We start from the raw sequence: 9,656 nt of genomic DNA on the forward strand, positions 1-9,656 counted from the left end.
TAAAGGTAACAGGGCTGTGAGATTTGGGAGCAGTAACAGAGAAAGCCTCAGAAGGGAAGGGGTGGACAGGCACAGATGCCATGAGAAGGGTGACTTTCGAGGGAAAACTGTAGAGAGAGGATTTTTTGATTTTTTTTTTTTTTTTTTTTGAGACAGAGTTTTGCTCTTGTTGTTCAGGCTGGAGTACAATGGCGCAGTCTCAGCTCACTGAAACCTCCGCCTCCTGGGTTCAAGTGATTCCCCTGCCTCAGCTTCCCTAGTAGCTGGAATTACAGGCGCCCGCCACCATGCCTGGCTAATTTTTGTATTTTTAGTAGAGACGGGGTTTCACCATGTTGGCCAGGCTGGGCTTGAACTCCTGACCTCAGGTGATCCACCCACCTCAGCCTCCCAAAGTGCTGGGATTACAAGCATGAGCCACGGTGCCTGTCCAGAAAAAGGATTTTTATAGAAAGTTGGTATGTGGTGTTATTCCTTTTTTCCCTTTTCTTTTTTTTTTTTTTGAAACAGGGTCTCTCTTGTTGCCCAGACAAGAGAGAGTGCAGCAGCATGATAACGGCTCACAGCAGCCTTGATCTCCCAGGCTCAAGCAATCCCCCCACCTCAATCTCCAGAGTAACTGGAACTACAGGTGTGCACCACCACACCCAGCTATTTTTAAAATTTTTTTAGAGGTGGTCTTGAACTCCTAAGCTCAAGTGATCCTCCTGACTCAGCCTCACAAAGTGCTGGGATCATAGGTGTGCACCACCCCACCCGGCCTTACTCTCTTTTTTCAATATTTCTACTGGATGAGACTCTATACTTGGATAAGCCCAGTTTTATATGGGTTACATAAAATAAATATAACGGCAGTAATAGCTAATAGGCACTATATGCTTACTAGGCACTAACCATTGCACTAAGCAATTTAAATACATTCAATGGTACGAGGTGGCACCATTATATAGATGAGGAAACTGAGGCACAGAGTTTTAAGTGATTGTCCAAGATCACATAGTTATGAAGCGACAGGGCCAGAACATTGGATTTCATATTGAAACCCAAAGCTAAGAAGCTGTTCTCCTGTTCCTGCTTTCTTCCTTGACCATGTCTCCCTCTGTATGCTGTCAGGGTTGGGTGAGTGAGGGAAGGATGCTGAAAAGTCAGTTGGTTCAGGCCCCACATTTTCAAAGCACTTAACTCCAGTGAGGCCATATATCCAGCCTGAGATGTTTAGCCAGGCCTGAGAGATGAGGAGATTCACTCCGCTTTTGAGTTACTTTCCATTTCTTGATGCTACCACCTCCAGAGACCCAGGAATTATATACTCATATAAATTCCATCATTTTCTGGTTGCAGTATAAGTACATTACTTTTAAAACATACCATGTTTTTTGTTAACCTTATTTTGATATATCTTCATTTTTAATCTGATGGGAAACTGAAAAATGGAGTGGCCTCTCTCTCAACTTTTGAGAGGCCTCACTCCCTTTCCTACTGTCTGAAAGGTGCAGGAAGAGGAGATCCTGCAGGAAGCAGCTCTGATGCCCACTCTGGCTGCTGCCAGTGGCTGGCTGGATGTGCTATCAGCACACAGGTTGAAGTAGGTCAACAACCTGGGGACCCAGAAGCTGCATGGTGCAAAGTGCATCTATCTGGAAATTTCCTGAGCTTCAAGGGGGTTTATAAGGCAGCCACCAGGCCCAGACTGACCTAGAGAACAGGAGCTTTGGATGCATGTTCTTTAACCCAGTGGTTCTCACCTGGGGCGATTTAGCATCTCCTCCCCGTAGGACATCTGGCAATTCTAGAGACATTTTTTTTATTTTCACAACTTGGGGTTCTACCAGCATCTAGTGGGTGGAGACCAGAGAAGCTGCTAAACATCTAACAATGCACAGGATGGCCCGACGCAACAAAGAATTATCCGCCCAAAATGTCAAGAGTGCCACAGTTGAGGAAACGTGTTCTAACCCTCTGGGCCTGGCCTTAATGAAGGGCAGCCACACCCCTCCTAAGACGCTTCCTCCAAGGCTGTAAAGCCGGATAGGGCTGGACTGTAGGCCACTCCGCCGCGGGATTTCCCCTTCATCACCTGGCCACCCACTCTGGCCCCCTTACTGGAGGGCTCCGCCCTCAGGTAAATGTTTTCCCTACTTGTTTGGGAAACTTTGAGAAAAATCCCCTTTAGCCATCTTCTGAGCAGTGAAGATGTACCATGTGTGCTTTTTCCACCAAAAAAACATTAAAGCGGCTAGGGGATTTTTATTATTTTAGCTCAAATAACTAAATAGTGGCAGCCAACTCCTTTAAAGGCGACTGTCAGCCCTCAAAGGGGCGCTCAGATGGAACTCAGAAAAAATTTTAAAAAGAGTGAGTTTAGTATCAGTGGATCAGGGGAGTGGGGATAACCTGGGAATTCTGGTCTGGTGGGGCAGGCGACACAGATCGAAGGCCTCCCCCCACCCCCAGCCTCGAGCCCCCTCTGCGTGGGGCCCCTGGGGGCCTGGGGACATTTGCATGTACCCAGGAGATTCTCCTTTCTTCTTCCTGGGTTTCATCTTTAATAACTAGATGATGGGCTGTTGGGGAATGCAGGGCCAGCGCTCTAGGAAAGTGAAACTGCCTTGCAGAGGGAAAGCAACGCACTGTGGCCCCGAAAGACCCAGACCGCCAGCGGCCCCGGGCAGCCGCCGAGGGCACCGGCTCACACTTCCTGCCTCTCACAAGCTCTTGCTTGGCATGCATTGGTGACTTGAACTGGGGGATTAACCCAAAAAGATCAAGTGCGAGCTCAAGGCGGATGATGAGAACAGATTCGGGGCTGGTTAACCTCAGAGAGCGGGAGTCCGTTGGTGCTAATGAGGCCAAGGGAGCCTGGCTCCTTTCTGCCCCCAGGCAGGTGAGAAAGAAAGAACGGAGACGAAAGAGGGCCCGCTGTGTCTACTCATTTTGGCCCGGAAGCCCAGCTCGACCCTGAGGCCACAAACTGCCCCCTACTGGAGAAATCGCTGCAGGATTTCTCCTCCATCAAATCGCTGTGTCAGAGCCAGTGGGGGGCTTTTAAAAGACGCCCACGCTCAGGCCCCCACCAGGCCACCTACATTGGAATATCTGAGGCTAAGTCCCAAGCTAGAATTTCCCATCTTCTTTCTGGCCTCGGGAGATTTTGCATCTCCTTCCAGGGAAGGAAGCCTGACTTCTGAAATGATTCTCACGAAGGAGAAGTGCTCCGTTCTGCAGTGAGCCTGACCAGGGGGGCCACACCACAGACTCCCAGGAGGCTTCTGCTCTGCGTGGTTCTTCTGCTCTCGTTTCCTTAACGATTAGGCCAGAGCATCTCTGCTCTTGTAAAATATCAGGCAATTAGATCTCGAAGTCTTTGAAGTGGGCAGATTCACCAGGCGTTGGACTGAAGTTTCTATTTGTCCTGGCACTGAGAATAGCAAAGGAACAGGGGGACTGAACTGGTAAGGATATAGCAGGTTTGTTGCACTTTTAAAAAATATGTTTTCAATTACCTTAAGAACCCATTTATGTGCAGTATATCCTGCTGCTGATTTTGAACAAGGATGATCCAATAGGCACTGGTATTAAAACGCTGAAATAGAGGTTGACAAGTAGCTGCTTCCCTAAATCCTTGGAGTTTCCTTCCTCCCTCCTTCCCCTCCTTTGGCACCAGGCCCCTTCCCACCTCCCCAAGATCCAGCAACTAAAAGGTTATTTGCTTGGCACAGCAGGGGGTAGGGGCTGTGCTGAATGGTGGGAACCCACGCTATATGGGTTGTCAGCTGTGTCACCCCTAATTAGACATCATTTCAATCTACTCATGAAAGCAGCTTGCTGCAGGACTCTGTGCTGGCCATATTTAATTAGAGCAGTATAAGTTTTTTTTGTTTGTTTGTTTTAAGTTAAAAACTCATATTGTGTTGCCCATGTACCAGAGACTAGTCTAAGAACTTTACAAACATTAACTCATTTGATCCTTATAACGACCCTATGATACTGGTGGTGTGATATCCTCCCGTTTTCTAGGTATGGAAAGAGGCATAGAGAGGTGAAGTACCTTGTTGATATCTTCTAGACCGGGCTGGCGGCAGGGTCTCTTGCTCTCAACCAGAGGAAGTAGAACAACGAAAGAATAAGGTAGGATTTTCTTCCTTCTGTCAAACTGAGATTCACAAAGTGGACTCTAGCATTCTTCCTCTCTGCCATTCCCTCCCATCAAATTTACACCTGGGGAAACAGTGGCCCAGAGAGGGAAGGAGACCTTCCTACAATCTCAGAGTCAATTGGGGGCAAAGCCAGGACCAGAATGCTGCCTCTCAACTCCCCCTCGACCTCATATCAGATTGCTTACATCCAGCTAAATGTCTCCTCAGAAATCAGTTGGGGAATATGGTGATTTTAAGTCCATAAATTCTTTATTTAATACTCCTCCCTCTAAGAGGTAGAGACTCATTAGCCTCCCCTCAAGTGTGGACTGGACTCAGTGCTCCCTTCTACTTTTTTTTTTTTTTTTTTGGGTCAACCTGTTGCCCAGGCTGGAGTGCAGTAGCTCAGTCTCAAATCACTGCATCCTCCGCCTCCTGGGCTTAAGTGATTCTTCCACCTCAGCTCTGCCCAGCTAATTTTTTGTAGAGACAAGGTCTCACCATGTTGCCCAGGCTGGTCTCAAATTCCTGGACTCAAGCAATCCTCCTGCCTCGGCCTCCCACAGTGCTAGAATTACAGGCATGAGCCATGCCACCTGGCCCCAAGAGTAGAACAAAGATGGAGGACTAGGTCATAAAAGGCACTGCAACTCCTCTCTTTCTCTCTCTCTCTCTCTTTCTTTATCTCTCTCTCTTGTTGTTCACTCTCCAGGAAGCCAGTTGCCATGTCATGGGGAGGACACTCAGGCAGCCCCGTGGGGAGACTCATGTGAGGAGGAACTGAGATGTCTTGCCAACAGCCATATGAGGGAGCCATCTTGGAAATCTTGGGACTTGGAATCTTCCAGTCCCAATCAAGTCTTCAGATGACCAGAGCCTCAGCTGATAACTTGGCTGCAGCCTCATGAGAGACCCTGAGCCAGAACCACTCAGCCAAGGTGTTCCTAGATTCCTGCCTCTCAAAAACTGTGTGAGATAATAGATGCTTATTGTTTAAAGTTGTTTAGGGTAATTCATTGTGTAGCAACAGATAACTGAAACAGGAGGCCCTGCATTTACTCTTTTTTTTGGAGACAGAGTCTTGCTGTGTCACCCAGGCTGGAGTGCAGTGGGGCGATCTCCACTCATTGCAACCTCCGCCTCCTGGTTCAAGCAATTCTCATGCCTTAGCTTCCCGGGTGGCTGGGACTACAGGAGTGTGCCACCATGCCCAGATAATTATTTTGTATTTTTAATAGAGACAGGGTTTCACCATGTTGGCCAGGCTGGTCTCAAACTCCTGACCTCAAGTGATCTGCCTGCCTTGGCCTCCCAAAGTGCTAGAATTACAGGCATGAGCCACCGCAGCCAGCCTACATTTACTCTTAAAATGCTATAAATGCACAGAGTGCTTTGAAGAGTCTTTTATCCCAATGTATTCCAACTATATTTCTTTTAAAAATTTAGGGCAATTCAGGCATTTTAATGCATGTGGCCCTCCCCCTCCTACATTCCCCCACCCTTCATTATTTCAAACTGGAGTGGTCTTTTGAATTTTTTCCTGAACGTGTTTCTAGAAAGTTTATACCAAGTAAAACAGCTATATCCAAGTTCCTAGTAATTATTACAGCAATTACAAGGGTTCCAAGTCTAATAAAGTAATCTAAGGGCAGGAGGTTTGGAGGCATGGTTATTTCTTGGCATTCTTCTAATGACAGCCTGGAGCTGAGTAGCATCTTGGCAGTTGTCTACTCTGTTTGAATACGTTAGACTGCTCCTGACTCTGTCACTTGCTAACTGTGTGACCTTGGGCAAATGATCAAACTCTCTGTGCCTTAATTGCATATAAATTTTGGAATCTAATTATAATACCTGCTCTGTGGAATCCTGGGGAAGATTAAAATGAGAGGTGGTAGAGCATGGTGCTTATGAACATTGAACCAAATTGCCTGAGTTTGAGTCTTAGCTCCAGTGACTTTTCTAGCTGTATGATCTTGGGAATGTTACCTAATCTCCTTGTGCCTCAATATTCCACATACATAAAATGGGGTGAAGTGGGGAAATGGTGCTTACCTCCTATGACTGTCATGAGAATTAAATGGAGCCAATTCATATACTATTCCTGGTACACAGTAAGTAGCATATGGCAAGGATGCTAGGTATAGTTGTGCAGGTTGTTCGCTGTTCAAGGGCTCAGAACTGAGAGGTCAAGTGAGGGCTTGCCAGGCCATACACTTTGGTATGAGGTTGCCTACCTAGAGGTGGCGCTGTTTTCTAATTTGTACCAGGCCCTATATCAGCCAGCTGTCAGCATAAGGGTTTGTAGTATCCAGCAACCACTACCTTAGCACTATCTTTAGGCTTTAGGCTGATGTTCACTAAGCACATGCCAGTTTTATTATAACTGTTACTTGGTAGCTTCCTGGAGTTCTCCAGGATAACATCAGTGGGATGCCTATATCCCAAACCTTGCCATTACCATTCAGATACAATGCTGAAAATCAAATAAAAAATATTAGCAAGGTAAAAAGTTTAAAATCCCGCAGGACAATATTATATATTGCTTAGACATACATACAGATTTGGTTCAAGTATAGAAAAATGCATAAGAATGATAAACCCCATATCTGGATTATGGGTTACCTGGGGTGGGGAGGAAGTGGAATTAGAAAGGGATGAAGGAAGCTTCGGCTCTATTCATAATTTATTTCTTCAGCTTAATGGTGGCTACATAGTGTTTATTATTTTTTAATCTTAAATATTTAAAAATAATGTATAATTAATACTATTAAATAAGACCCGTCTTTCTATGTAAAAACTAATTTTGCATTTCTCTCCTCATTAGTCTCTGTTAAATATTAAATCAGTACATTGATTGGGAATGACAGAATCAAGCAATCATTCATTCAACAAGTAAACACTTGTTGAATGATAGGATGTTCAAAGAGCTAAGAACTTCATCCATATGCTGTAATACTTAGAACGCTTGTAACATTTATAATAACCTGTTTGGTTATTTGACTACGTTTTCTTTTTTCTGTGAGAGCAGAGTCTCTGTCTTATTCATATTTAAGATTTCTGCTCCGTAATAGGTGATAAATAAATGTTAATTTAAACCGAATGAAACATAAATATGATTATTATTGTCCTGAAAGAGCTTTCAATACACTAGAATAATGCAGGTCATAAGTGCCATAAACGAAGAGCAAAGGGAATTCACTTACGCATTCATTCATTTGAAAACCATTTACTCGGCATCTGTTAGGCACTGAGCACATGACTATAAACAAGAGAAACACAGACTTTGGTTTTTACAGGGCCAACTTCTCACCACTTTCATCACTGTCTAACTGGCCTACGCTGCCAGCATCTTTTGTTTGGATGGTTGCAATAATCCAATACTGAAATCCTGACTCATCTCCCTGCTTCCACTTTGCTCCCCTATCGTAAAATCTCAACCGTGTCCAGAGAGATCCTCTAAAAACCTAAGTCAGATCATGTCACTCCTCTGCTCTGACACCTTCAATGGCTTCTCATCTGTAGGAGATTGCAGAAATTGCCATAATTATTTAAATTTTTCCTATCGAGAAGTGAAGTCTGTTTCTCAACTCATTGAGTCTGAGCTGGCCTTGTGACTTTCCTCGGCCAATAGAATGTGGCAGATTCTGAGTTCTGTGCTAGCTCTGAGCTTGGGTTCCATGGGGCTTCGAATGCTTCTGTTCCTACTCTTGGAATCCTGCCACTATCAAATAAACATACTCTGACCAGCCTGTTGGTGGATGAGAGACCATGTGGAGGAGAAATGCCCAAGGCGAGGCCAGGCCAGACCAGTCAATTATCAGCCAACTTACCAGCTGTCTGAGGACACATGACCGAGCCTAGCCGAGATCAGCCTAGCCCAGCCTATCCCCAAAGAACCTTTCAGATGACCCACAGACTCATGAGCTAAATAAATGGCTTGAGTCATTGAAGTTTCTGGTAGTTTTTTGGGCAGTGAACACTGATACACTATCTCATTTAGACAAAAAGTCAAGCTTCTTTTTACTAACTGTATCCCCAGTACTTAGTGCCTGGCACATGGTAGATGCACCATGAACATTTGTTGAATATATTAATAAAGGTGTAAATGGTTTTAACATTCTATTGAGGGAAACAGGAAAAAGATAAATCAGTAAACCAATAAAATAAGTATAAAATTGGGTAAGTACTATGGGAGAAATGAATAGTAGCTGAGGTAGAGGATAAGAATGAAGGTGGAAGGGGAAACCCTCCATGGGCTCACTGTGTCTTTCAAAATGAAAGCTAAAATCCTGATGGTGGCCTCTAAGGCCCTCCCTGACCGGGCCATTACCTCACTGACCTCATCGCCTGCCACTTTTGCTGCCTCTGATATCCAACTATCTGGCCCTTCTGCTGTTTTTCCAATACTCAAGCACACTTCCACCTCAGGTCCTGGAATGTCCTTCCCTGAGACACTCCCACCATTCACTCCCTCTCTTCCTTCGAATCTCTGCTCAGGTATCCCCTCTTTGGGCAAGGCCCTTCTGACCACCCAGAATTCCCTAACCTCCAACCCTGCTTTATTTTCCTCCATAGGAAAGGAATTTTGTCTTGCTTAGTTTAACCTTAGGGCAATATTGTCTTAGTCTAGAAATTCAGCTCATGGATACAAAAATCCTCTAGGAGCCGTAACTTCCTGTCCTAAAATTTAATAAGGCAAATGTTTGGCTTCAAGCCATACTGGGAATAAGGTAAGGCCTTTTGAAAAAGCCACGATGCCCAGGTGAGGGTTGAATTGATCACTGAGAACTCTACAAATGCACTCATGGCAAGGCTGGGAATACCCTACACTTACCCTCTCGGTCATTTACTTCAAAGTCTGCGGGGCATTCTAATCCATGTTGTCATTTGCTTTGTGCCATATTCCTAAGAGGTAGGCAGGGCAGGTTTTATCATCCTCTGTTTACAGATGAAGATAATGAAGGTCACTGAGCTCAAGTGAGCTACCCAGGGCCACACACATGTAAAGTGGTAGAACCAGAATTTAAATCTTGGTTGGTCTGACTCCAAGTGTAGTATTTGTTTCACTTTTTTTTTCTTTTTCTTTCTTTTTTATTTTTTTTTTAACTGTTTCTCCATTCTGGGTTCTGACCAGGTGACCTTGAATCATAAAGATTCAGGGCCTATCTTGAGCTGCTCAATATGGAAGGCATCTTTTCTCTAAAGAGTGTGAGCTCCCTGCCAAGCAGCACAGGCGCTTAATAGGCTTTCAGAGCAGCAATTCTAGAGCCTCCCTTGTGGCTTTCTGATCTCCCACAGCCCTTGTGTTTGATGGTCAGAAAAGGAAAGTACCCTTGGATCGTTTTATCTCCAGACCACCCCGAGGCTGGCTGGACTTAAGGGGTGAGTAAACACAAGATGGGTGAGCAGCTGCTTTCAGCTGAAAACCAGAAAGAAATCCCAGTCTCTTTGCTTTATTTTGGTTTAAAAATCAAGTCGTGTGACAATGGAAACATTTTCCTGGTTGTCCTCTCCTCTCTG

The 9,656-nt window shown here is 45.0% G+C and overlaps 1 long non-coding RNA gene across 1 annotated transcript; it reads left to right on the forward strand.

Annotated features, from left to right (window-relative positions):
• Window positions 1-2,556: 2,556 nt before the first annotated feature.
• LOC129013010 (uncharacterized) lies at window positions 2,557-9,408 on the forward strand. Its single transcript, XR_008493746.2, has 3 exons — window positions 2,557-3,452; window positions 4,018-4,128; window positions 4,849-9,408. It is a non-coding gene; the product is annotated as an uncharacterized LOC129013010 (long non-coding RNA).
• The last annotated feature ends 248 nt before the right edge of the window (window positions 9,409-9,656 follow it).

Source organism: Pongo pygmaeus, chromosome 15 (genome assembly GCF_028885625.2).
Source record: "Pongo pygmaeus isolate AG05252 chromosome 15, NHGRI_mPonPyg2-v2.0_pri, whole genome shotgun sequence".
Taxonomy (NCBI): Eukaryota; Metazoa; Chordata; class Mammalia; order Primates; family Hominidae; genus Pongo; species Pongo pygmaeus.